The sequence below is a fragment of the Gallus gallus genome, chromosome 2, assembly GCF_016699485.2.
Source record: "Gallus gallus isolate bGalGal1 chromosome 2, bGalGal1.mat.broiler.GRCg7b, whole genome shotgun sequence".
Classification (NCBI taxonomy): Eukaryota; Metazoa; Chordata; class Aves; order Galliformes; family Phasianidae; genus Gallus; species Gallus gallus.
Genome location: NC_052533.1, coordinates 116,143,251 through 116,154,813, shown reverse-complemented (window position 1 = coordinate 116,154,813; position 11,563 = coordinate 116,143,251). Strand labels below are relative to the sequence as shown.

Genomic DNA, 11,563 nt, shown 5'->3' with positions numbered 1-11,563 from the left:
ATTTTAATTATAGCAGCGAAGAATAGAAGATAAACTAAACCTATAATATTTCTGCAGTATGATCAGCATCACATTGGTTCTGGCTTCATTTGCCCGCAACAACTGTAATTCCGCATATGCAAACCTGTGAACAGGTTAGCTGTGCAGTTCTGTTCTGTAATGCTTACAAACCTGTATAATTAGTATCTGGAAGGGAGTGATTATTCTTGGTAAAAAGGCTTATTTTTAATTCTTTCCCAAGATCTTCTATTATGTAAGTGAAGGAATCCCAGACTGCTACTTCTAATTAAATCAGAGGTTTCTTCTGAGGTGTGCCTGTTAAATAACAGGACCAGACAGCAGAGTGGCCAAGTGCAAACTGTTGAACTTATTTTTAACCTCTTCATCACACTTGGTCCATCTTTCCTCAAATAGATCAGCCACTAATAGTAACAGCAACAAATTCCAAGTAACTCCTACTGCTTTGGAGACTTGCTAATGTTCTTGTAGGTTCACTTTGGGTCAGACTGTCGTTGAGTTTATAGAGAGAGCCCTGCTTCTTAACACTGATGGATTTGTCCTGAGAATAATGAAGGCACGGAGACCAGGACCAGGATTTAAGCAAATACAACAGCACAGCACAAGTGACAAGCTCCCCGTAGGTATTTGAACCTTACTGGGTACTACCAGTGTTGGCTCTATGTTTCATCAGGTGCATCTGTACTTCAATTGAAAATGTATTTGTGGGTTTTATTAACAGTGTTTGACTGATTTAATGTAGCAGTAATGTAACATTGCACTGATGGTAGTTCTTGGGCTTACAGAGTTTATGATTTTGGATAGTAATAAGATCAGAGAAAGAATGTGATGTTTGGCTGAAACAGGTGAATTAAATACATTATTTCTTGAAGAGGATGACCAAATAATGACCAAATGAAGGAAGACTACATGGCAAGAGAATAATTAAATAATTAACTCCCTTTAATAGGAAATTTCAGGAGGGAATCAAGCTTCTTGCCTCAGGATCTGGTTCTCTACAGAATGGGCACAGAATGGCTTGGGAGAGCCATTGGGTCACTTTGCTACAAAGCAAGAGATGTGCTTTGGGGTAAAGCCCTGCTGCAATCACTGTGGTCTCAGCAAGGGAGAAGGGCAAGACACAGTGGGGCTAGGACATGGGGCTGGGGAGATCGAGGACTGTAGGAGGAACTGAGCTGTGGTCAGATCCCTATTCTGCCAATGGAGAGAGCTGGGTTTGGCAAGTGGTACAGGCAAGGATGGTGGCTTTGAGAAGGGAATGGGAAGGACAAAAGCGCAGGGGAAGGTATAAAAACTTGACCCCATAGCTAGGAGGTCAGCAGAGGAGGGGGGAGCTGTTGTGTAGGTCAGATGAGCAAGGTGATGAAAACTCTCTTTAGGTTGCACGTGATTTTAGTATAGGTGTAAAAGTCAAGTTGTTCAAAAAGAAAGACCAGCATTCTCTAATCATTGTACAGGAGTAAAGACAAAGTCCAAAGAGTGGGAGTACAGTTGCCCAGATCACTCTGTAAAATAGTCAAGTGTGAAACACAGGCTTCTTATTGCAAATAAGGGTTGGAACTAGATATTCCTTAAGGTCCCTCCCAAGTTAAGTCATTCTGTGCAATATAGACACACTGGAAAATGATAACTTTCAGCTCTTCTCTCTTCACACTTGGTGGGGATGGAACACTCCTCCCGGGACTAATCCACAATGGTTGTGCATGATGAAGGAAAGGGACAGGGCTGTGAAATGTCTTGCAGACATACACAACACATTTATTTTACAGAACTGTGTCTCTTACCAGACAGGAGCAGGAGGGTCTGGGTGAAAATAATATGGGAAACACATAATCAAGGTTCATAGATCATCATCCTCTATTCCAGCAGAAATACCAGCAAAACTTCTGGACAAACAAATAATTGATTGAAAGTACATTTGAAGATAATGAGTATCACACACACGCTGTCCAGCTGAATGTAGAAAATGATTATGGCTGGGGACAGGAGAAGAAATGAAGCTGAACTTGGCTTTAATTTTAAAAGCAGCAGATACAGCCACAGTTTTTATTTGGGAAAGGTTACATTGTCGTTAAGTTGTTTTGCTAAGGAACAGAAATCTTTTCTGTTTAATGTGAAATCGAATGTCTGTATGTGTACTTGTCTTTCTTCCTTTTTTTCTTTTTTTCTTTCTTTTTCCTCTTTTTTTCCCCCTCCCTTTTACCCTTTCAAGTTCTAAACTAATTGCATAGATTCTCAAGGAATTAATCAGACCTAGGACCTTAGGTCTATAGACTCTACCCAAGAAAACTACAGCGTTACACTGTAGTTTTGCTTCCCTTGAGAACTAATGCATGAAGAAGATGTCCTTAACTTCTCTGATTGCTGCCTATTGTCACATCCTAATGGACACCTGGATTAGGACTCATTATTATTTTTTGCAGATCTACCAAAAAGTATTTTGGAAATCTCTTCCTGCAGACTGGTTCTAGCTTTCTATGCTTTTATTTGAACGTGCAGCATTCATTCATTTCTGTTATTTCAGAACACTGTAGGTAGTGTTTTATAGCCACTGACCTCTCAGCTATTAAGGCTATTAAACATAGGAAGTTTGAAGTGATTAAGTACAGGGAATGTTTTCTAACTCATGTATTTCTTTAATATCCAGAGGTACAGGAAAGGATGTAAAACTGAATGCTTGCATGTTTATGAAGGTTGTCTGTATTTTAGCAAAAATGATTGAGAGCTTACTAATGCTCTGTTAGCTATGCTAGACACAATACTGTGTTACACCACGATGCCTCTTTGATTATATAAACAGCTGTGCTAAAATCTTGTTCTTTCACAGTCCGTGCAAGTACCATACAAGATGACTACTCTTGTTTCTAGAGCTCAGAACTCACCCAGGTATTTCTCAGCATAGCTTTCTTTGCACAATGTAATTTGCTCTGAAGGCCAGATTCAAGCCAGCTGGTTTGGCTGAACAAGATGAAGGGAGCACAGAGCTGTATCATTGTGCGAAAGCTAGCAGGAACAGTTTGTTGAGCCATGGTCCACTCAGTGCAAAGACCACATGCTGTGGGAGACAGACCTTCTGCATACCTGCTAGTTGACTTCCGGTATCACCTACAGGGCAATGGGACCAACCTCATGGGAAGGCTGAGTGAGGAAAGGGATGGAGAAGGATAGCAGGGTTGGAGAATGTGAGCAAGACCAGCACTAATCATTGCACTTTTTCAGTGACTTCTTTAAGATCTCTGACTAAATCAGAGTTGGAAAATATACCAGGCATACAAGTTTCTACCTCTCAAAACTAATAACATAAATACTCTAAAATCTCTTATACAAGAGATGAATCGACCAGTACTAATACTGGAGGATGATATATAGATGTAACATCTAGATAGTATGAAACAAGTAACCAAAGTATACATTCTCATCCATTTTGTTTATGCATAACATCCCACCAGCAATGAGCAAAACTCTTGTGAGCTACTTCACTGTGCTCAAGTTCTAGGCATTTTCACATTGTAGCAACCAATTATTCACTGAATGTGTATAAAGTAAAGAACAAAAGAGGCCTGGAAGACAGCCACTGACTTCCCTCTGTGTTTATTGAATATGGAGCTTAGTCAACCAACCCACCACGGATGTACACATTTTAGATAGTTACAGTTAGGTGAGTTGGGTTCCATGCATTGCTTTTAAAATCTCTTGGCCTGATAAGGGGGGAAATAAACAGATTTTCCACAACCTTAAACAATAATTATATATATATATATAATATAATCATATATATTTATATATAATGTAATTAATAATTAAAGAGTAACGAGTCTTTCTTGCTCTATAGTGTCTGCCCCAGTCTTATCCAGTCAGTGGAGCTACATCTCTGTAACCTCATTTCTGGGGACAAAACCCAGCGTTTATGGCAGTAATATTGCAAAGAACATTGGTATTGAAACTGGCAACTCAATGAAGTGCTGAAGGCCTTAATATGGAAATCTTCTGTCTTCTGGTATCCACACAGTTTTGTTCTGCATTTTGAGGTTTTAGGATTCGTTAAGTTACTCCTTGCCTTATTCATCTGAGTCATTCTTCAGTCTTGTTCCAGCATTATGGTTTTGCTTAATAGTTATTAAGCATTATTAAGTTAGAACAGCTCTAATGGGAGAAATGACTATTTTGTCCTGGAAAACTGGAGAAGTTCTAACAACTGTGAGTTTTCCCACGTTGAATCTGAGCATGGATAATGCGATCAGACACGATGTTACCACCTTTAAAATCTGTCTCTCAGGAATGTTGTTTCTTTTGCATTTTCATTATGGTTGCAAGCTACTATGTTTCCTCGATAGTTTATTTTAATAAGATGATACTTCTTTATGTTCGGTGAACAATAAACCTGATCTTTCCACTGTATCAACAATCTATGCTGGAGAAACAATTAAAGCTATAATGCCAGAAAGAAGGGTAAATGGGATAATCCAAACATCTGCTTTTGTTCACAAGTGCAATGCAGAGATCCATAAACCCATCCAAGGAAACTACAGGCTGCTTCATATTTAAATTCAAATTAACTACCTGCAGAAGAGAGTGTCTATTTGTTTCTTATTGGAATGGTGGAGTTTCAAGGTTCTGAACAATGAGGCTCAATACAAATTTCAGGTGAAACCATGGAAACAGCAGGAGCCTTTTTACTTGAAATAGAAACATCACAAATGACCTTTACATTTAAAAGCTGATGCTGCACGTTGTCTTTGAGATGTGAACGATGGGTATAATATCAAGTCCTCCCTTCCAAAACTGTTCCTGATCTTCCAAGGAGGAATGTTTGAAACCTCAGGAATCTTCTAGTCTTTCTTTTTAATGATTGCAAGGTAGGGAAATCAGAAATATGTGGGAGGACCTGACAAACTGTAAATTACAGCACTGGAGCTTGAGAGGCACTCAGAGGGAGTAATTTGCACTTGAAGACTGATGCTTGAATTCTGTGTGAGGATCCAACATATGCAAACTTCTCCCCTCAAGTAGCACTTGTGAATAGCTTTTTGCTGTCCTTGTACAGAAAGGTATCTGTTTTCTATCAATTTTGCTGACATTTTTCTTAAAGATGCTTTCATTTCTGACAGAAGAAAAGTAAATTCATTCTTTACTTTGTGTCAGAATGCAGAAGAAGACTCTGGGGAGCCCAGCCATGTGCTGCTCATGCCTTTAAATTGACTCACAGAGAGTCTTGCCTCCTGTAGAGACAAACAAGCAAACAGGGCCTGGGGGTGCTATGACGAGCCCTCAGCCCCTGCTTCCTCCCTCCCACATGGGTAGGGGTTTGACAGACCAGACCCTATGTCTCCAGGTGCTCAGACAGAGCTGAAGACACTCCCAAGGAGGTTTCAGGTGCATGTAGATTCTTTGCTTCTCAGAAGACAAAAATGGGTTGAAGGAGACAAACTGGAGAATAACTGACTGATAATGGAAATGTTACTTTTTGTTTTTGTTGGGCTGGGATTTTTCTTTTTGCTTTTGGACAGCATTTCATCTCCTGGGTGTAGCTAACACTTACAAAACCCTCTCCAAAGTCACTTCTGCCCCTATATACAAATTCACAGAACACAACCCTGCATATGTCACTGACATTTCTGCTTAGTGCTGAGCAGTGACTTAGCTAGCTCTGGGCACCATATAAGGCCAGAGCTGAAATGCCTCCTTCAGCTTGGTTTGCCTTCTCCAGTGGTTTTATTCAACTCCATTGAGTTCACACTTTTTCTTTCAGCCTTCTTTTCAGCTCTTTCCCTATATTTATCTGAAGTTTGACTGTTGTCTCCATGTGTATGTATGTGCCTAAGAGCATGCTTATGTGCACGTTGGTAATAATAGTTTTTACCACACTTCTCTTTTGCTTTGCTGAGTAACACTTGTACTTCTAGTAGAAAATTTAATACTTAAAGAAGCCTGCTGCCACTGCCCTTGAAGCTTTGCCTGCTTTGCCTTGCCCTTGTGCTGGGAGCAGCTCTTCCTTTAGGTGACAGATACAAAGCCCATTTTTTGACATTTCACATCCAGCAGTGTCATGGCATGAACAGCAAAACAACAGCTTCAGGGACAACAGGGACAGACTAAAGAAGTCTGAGTAAAAAGCTGTTTTATGAGCAACGTTCTAGGCAGGATTTTAGGATTTTCTTCTAAAACTATTAGAGCTTACTTTAATATAATCTTTTTCTTTTTCTTTTTTTTTTTTTTTTAAATGTAAACTTATTTAACTGTATTCATCACAGGTCAATAACGTATGTTAAAAGTCGATGCATAGTAACATTTCTTGTACAAACACAACCTCTGTCCCTGTTGACCAGAGGGGCTTCTGAGTAGCAACAAAGACAATCAAAAATTCAAGGTTTGCACCTGCTCACAAGGAGAGCAGCAGTCCCAGCAATGCCATAATTTACTATAAGAGCCACGAGGTCACGCTGCAATGTAGCCTTTAGCACCGTGCAGCAGGAAAACTATGACAGAGTCACCATCACTGAAACATGGTAGAACCACTATCATGACTGCAGGGCTGCAGTCAAGGGCTCAGGGCCAGCCAGCATGTGTTTATGAAAGGCAGGTCCTTCCTGACCAACCTGATCTCCTTCTGTAACCAGGTGACCCAACTGGATGAGGGAAAGGCTGTGGATGTAGTCTGGCTAGACTTTAAGTAAAGCCTTTGTCTCCCACAGTACTCTGCTGGAGAACCCGGCAGCCCTTAGCTGTGGCACCTGGCTGGATGACCAGGCCCAGACAGTGGTGGCAAATGGAGTTAAATTCATCTGGTGACCAGTCACGAGTGGTGTTCCCAGGTGTTGGTATTGGGGCCCATCCTGTTTAATATCTTTATTGATGATCTGGATGAGGGGACTGAGTGCACCCTCAGTAAGCTTGAAGATGGCACCAAGTAGGGTGGAAGTGTTGATCTGCTTGGGGAAGGCTCTACAGAGGGATCTGGATAGGCTTCTCAATGGGCTGAAGCCAATTGTATGAGCTTTAATAAGACCAAGTGCCTAGTCCTGTATTTTGGCTACAAACAAACAAACAAACAAAAAAAAAAAAACATGCGTCACTATAGGCTTGGGGCAGAGTAGCTGGAAAGGATCTAGGGTTATTAGTTGACAGGCAGCTAACATGAGCAAGCATTGTACCCAGATAGCCAAGAAGCCTAATGGAATCTTGGCTTGTATCAGAAATATGTGTAGTAAGCAGGAGCAGGTAAGTAATTTTCCCTCTGTAGTCAGCACTGGTTAGGCCGCATCTCAAGTGCTCTGTTCAGTTTTGGGCCTCTCAGTACAAGAAAGACATTGAGGCCCTTGAGCACATCCAGAGAAGGGCAACGAAGCTGTGAGGGGTCTGGAGCACAAGCCTCGTGGGGAATGGCTGAGGGAACTGGGATTGTTTAGTCTGGAGAAGTGGAGGCTCAGGGAAGATGTTATTGCTCTCTACAATTACCTGAAAGGAGGTTGTGGTGAGGTAGGGGCTGATCTCTCATCTCCCAGGTAACAGTGATAGGACAAGAGGTAATGGCCTCAAGTTCCACCAGTTGGATATTAGGAAAAAATTATTCTCAGAAAGAGCGCTCAGGCATTGGAACATGCTGCCCAGGGAGGTGGTGGAGTCATTGTCCCTGGAGGTGTTCAAGCAACGTGTTCAAGATGTGGCACTGAGGGACATGGTCAGTGGGCATGGTGTTGATGGGTTTGTGGTTGGACTAGATGATCTTAGTGGTCTTTTCCAGCCTTGATGATTCTATGATTCTATGATTACACAGCACCTTGGTCTTAATGATCCCTACTGACACCTAGGACTAAGTCAACAATTAATACAAATAATTTATTTTTATTTTTATTTTTTATTTTTTTTAAGAGAAGAAAAGAAAAGATTACCATCTGGGTAAAGGAGAGGTTTTGGTTGAGGTGAATTGTGTCCTGGGCCATCCTAGAGTCAACAGCCTTCACACTGAGATCGTCAGCTTTTTGCAGGTGGCATTACTGGTCAGAATGACATTATTACAGACATAACGGATCAGATTTACTCAGTAACCCAGCCAGGATCCAACTGTCAACTGGTGTGAGTAAAGGAAGGGAGCAGCTGAAACTTCCCTCCACAACAGTGTGGAAACTGTTCGCAAAGGACTGACTTGTGATCCCTGAGCCCCTCTTGCAATTCCCCTTCTGACAATGTCTGGTCTAGTCGATATTTCTAGTGAGCATATCCCATCTTCCTGATAAGATTTAACCTGTTGACTAATGTTAACATGAGAACAGACCTTGCCCAGAATGTCATGGCAGTATGTTTCTGATAAGTATCTGTGACCTCAGGCAGAAGAGCTGTACAGGGATTCTCTTGCTTATCTGATACAGAATGTTATCACTCGAGGAAGCACTGGCACAGTTACATTCCTCTTCCTGACAGCAGCAAGATCGTTGGATCACACTAGAGACAGCAGGAGAGCTTGCAGTAGGAGATGAGGGCAGAAGAAAAAGTGGGTTTGGATTTCTTCCCCTTTGGGAAGGTTTCCTCTCAGTCTGACCTCTCTCCATCTGTCTTCGCTGACACCAGCCCCATTGAGGCAGGACTCACCAGCTCAGCGATCGCCGCACTTCTGCTCTGCTCTCTCTCACTTCAGCTTCAGTGCTGCAAGCTTCCCCAGTCCCTACCCAACCCTTAGTGCCAGACTGAAGTTAGTGTTCACTAAAAATGAAGCTGTGTGAAACTGAAAATGAACCCTGAATTTTGTTGCTTTTACCTTTGCCAGTGCATTGCAGCATAAATCTTGGCCACACGTGACCTGTCTTTTGCTTTTTTCCTTCTGACTTGGTGTGAGGACAAGGGGATGATGATTCTGTCTCTTCTCTCGCCCTAGAGGAGAACAGGTATCTCTATCTACTTAGTATCTCCTTCACTCAGGGACCTTGGGGCTCTGCTGCATTCCCTTGAAGTGCTAGTAGAAAGCAGCATCTCATGCGATCAGGCTTTGTTAGGGCAGAAGAGCTGTGTAGCTCACACTGCTAGTGCACAGTCTGTGTTTTATCCCTTTAGAGAGCTATTGCACATCCCCAAATGCTTTACATCCACGTGCACAGACGAGCGCCCCACCCTGTGTGTGGTTTCATCTCCTGTAGTAGAGTGGTCTTCAACACAGTCTGGGAGGCTGCAGTAGTTTGAATTTCCCATTGGATTTCATGTTAAGCCCCCATGACTGCCTTGCCTGAATGCTTTCTTGGGTCACCAGCTGCAAGAGGCTACTGCTTTCTGAAATAAGCTTCCAGAGTGCCCACATGAAAAACATGTTTTCAAGGATTAGAAGGTGAATAATGTTTCAGCATATGGTTCCTCTTAGAGCATTTCCTTTGGCTCTTTTTTCAGCCTTATAATAATAAATACATAACTTCAGGATAATTTTGCATGCATTCTTCTAAGAGGCCTGTGAGTTTTACTTGTATAGAGGCCCTTAGGCTGTAAAATATGCCCTGCTGGGCAAGACATCCTTTCTATAAAAATAACAAAAAACTGCTCTTATATCTGGCCTAAATCTGTTTTGAACACTGGTACATATTCATCAGATGCTTTCCTGGCTTCTTTTTCTATCTCAGCTTTTTACACCGTGTCACTGCAGACTCCATATTTGCCAATAGCCCACTGCATTCTTGTCTGGTTTTCATATTCTGGGTAGAGAATTTGGTTTAAGTACGGGAGCTGTGCAGTAGTCCCAGGGCTTTAAATGGGATTTATGATTCCAGATGTGGGGAGTAGAATTCTTATGGATTTTCATAGGTAAACCTAAGAGGTTATCTCAGAGGTAACCTCTGTTTCACTCAGAGGGTGGTGACACACTGGAACAGGTTGCCCAAGGAGGTTGTGGATGCCCCATCCCTGGAGGCACTCAAGGCCAGGCTGGATGTGGCTCTGGGCAGCCTGGTCTGGTGGTTGGTGACCCTGCACATAGCAGGGGGGTTGGAACTCGATGATCACTGTGGTCCTTTTCAACCCAGGCCATTCTATGATTCTGTGATTCTATGATTCTATGATTCTGTGATTATCTCAGATTATGGTTTTCCTTGTTTCAGTAGTTTTCTCCCTTTTCAGATCTGCTAAGAGAGGAGGAAGATAACTTCTGTACTGGCAATTGAAGGACACTTTTAATATTCTCAGATTTACCAAGTCAATGATATTAAATCCCAGTTTATACAGCAATGTTTTTCATGTGAGTGTGTTCTCATCACTCCTTCTCCTAGTAAATCCTGTGTTACACTTATTTTTTGCTACCTTTTACAATATCCATCTGCTTTCAATTCCTTTATTGCTACTGGGAAATCAAACTAGTTCATGATTTTTAAAGGCATTGCTCTGCACAAATGCTCTTTCCCTTCACGTCAAGGCACAAGGGCTGATTCCAGACAGCACATTCAGAGACCTGCATGGTCCATAAAGATGGACTTGATGTGCCTGTGGACACACTGTGGATTAACTTAGATGTTGGCAGTGGAATTGATTTCTTTCTTACTCCCTGTTTAACGGTGCGTTATAGATTTGATTCTAAGCCCCCCAAGTTTCTCACAGGATGAGTTCTGTGGTTGGTGATGCTGGTGCTCAGAGAGTGCTGTGGTCATGCCAGACTGAGAGGGATCCTACTGTGGTATCAAGGGGAAGGGGAGGTGATCCAGGATCTCCCAGACATGTTTATGTTCCTGCATACTGACTCGGAGAGAGGATATTTTTACTTAGTGGCATTCTTCCATGTTTCTTCTATTGTGGTGTTGATATTTTGTGATTTTGCCAGTGCAATTCCCCTGAGAGAAGCTAATGCTCATGTGGGGGACAAAAACAATGAGCAAATGTTCTATTTTAATATGGAATTACGAATTTGGATATGGACAAAGAATTCAAACAGATTCAGACTTTAATTTCGACTTTGTCACTTACCATCTAAAACCAGCTCACATAAAGGCATGTAAGTGTGGAAAGAAGAATAATGTTTAAGGATGGCTAAGGTCATAATGCATACATTAACTGAATATAAATACATCAGGTTATACGTGAACACAGAATTATTGCCAAGAGGCTGTGGAAAGGTGACATTGAAATAAAGCAGCAGACACTGAGAGGCAAGATCCCTGCGAATGAGAGTGAGGGGGAAATCTGCTTCAGTCTTTGCTCGTGGCTTTGATCCTGGGTTCAAAGAGCGCTTCCACAGTTTCAGATGAATGTTTGTACCACTTTAAAAGCAGGATGTAGTAAAGGAACTTTCAGAGGGAAAATGTGAACAGAAAGAGTGAAATAGAGTAGAAAGGCTACATATAACTCCCTTCTTCCTCTCCCATTTATACTGTGTATCCCATGCCTGATACTACTGTGGCAGTAGGACAAAAAGGCTTAAAACTGGGGGTTTTAGGAAATAACTGTAAGCACTAAATGTACCTTTACATTCAAGGCATATATCACAGCACATCTTATTGGTGCTGGGCTACCACAGCAGTGTATATTTTTCAATCAGGGTATCCTAGTGTTTAATAACACGGGTCTGAGGGAAGGCCCTCCT

General features: G+C 41.8%; 1 long non-coding RNA gene across 1 annotated transcript; it reads left to right on the top strand.

Annotated features, from left to right (window-relative positions):
* Window positions 1-492: 492 nt before the first annotated feature.
* On the top strand, window positions 493-10,359 carry LOC121109552. Its single transcript, XR_005856138.2, has 3 exons — window positions 493-637; window positions 8,780-8,897; window positions 10,111-10,359. It is a non-coding gene; the product is annotated as an uncharacterized LOC121109552 (long non-coding RNA).
* The last annotated feature ends 1,204 nt before the right edge of the window (window positions 10,360-11,563 follow it).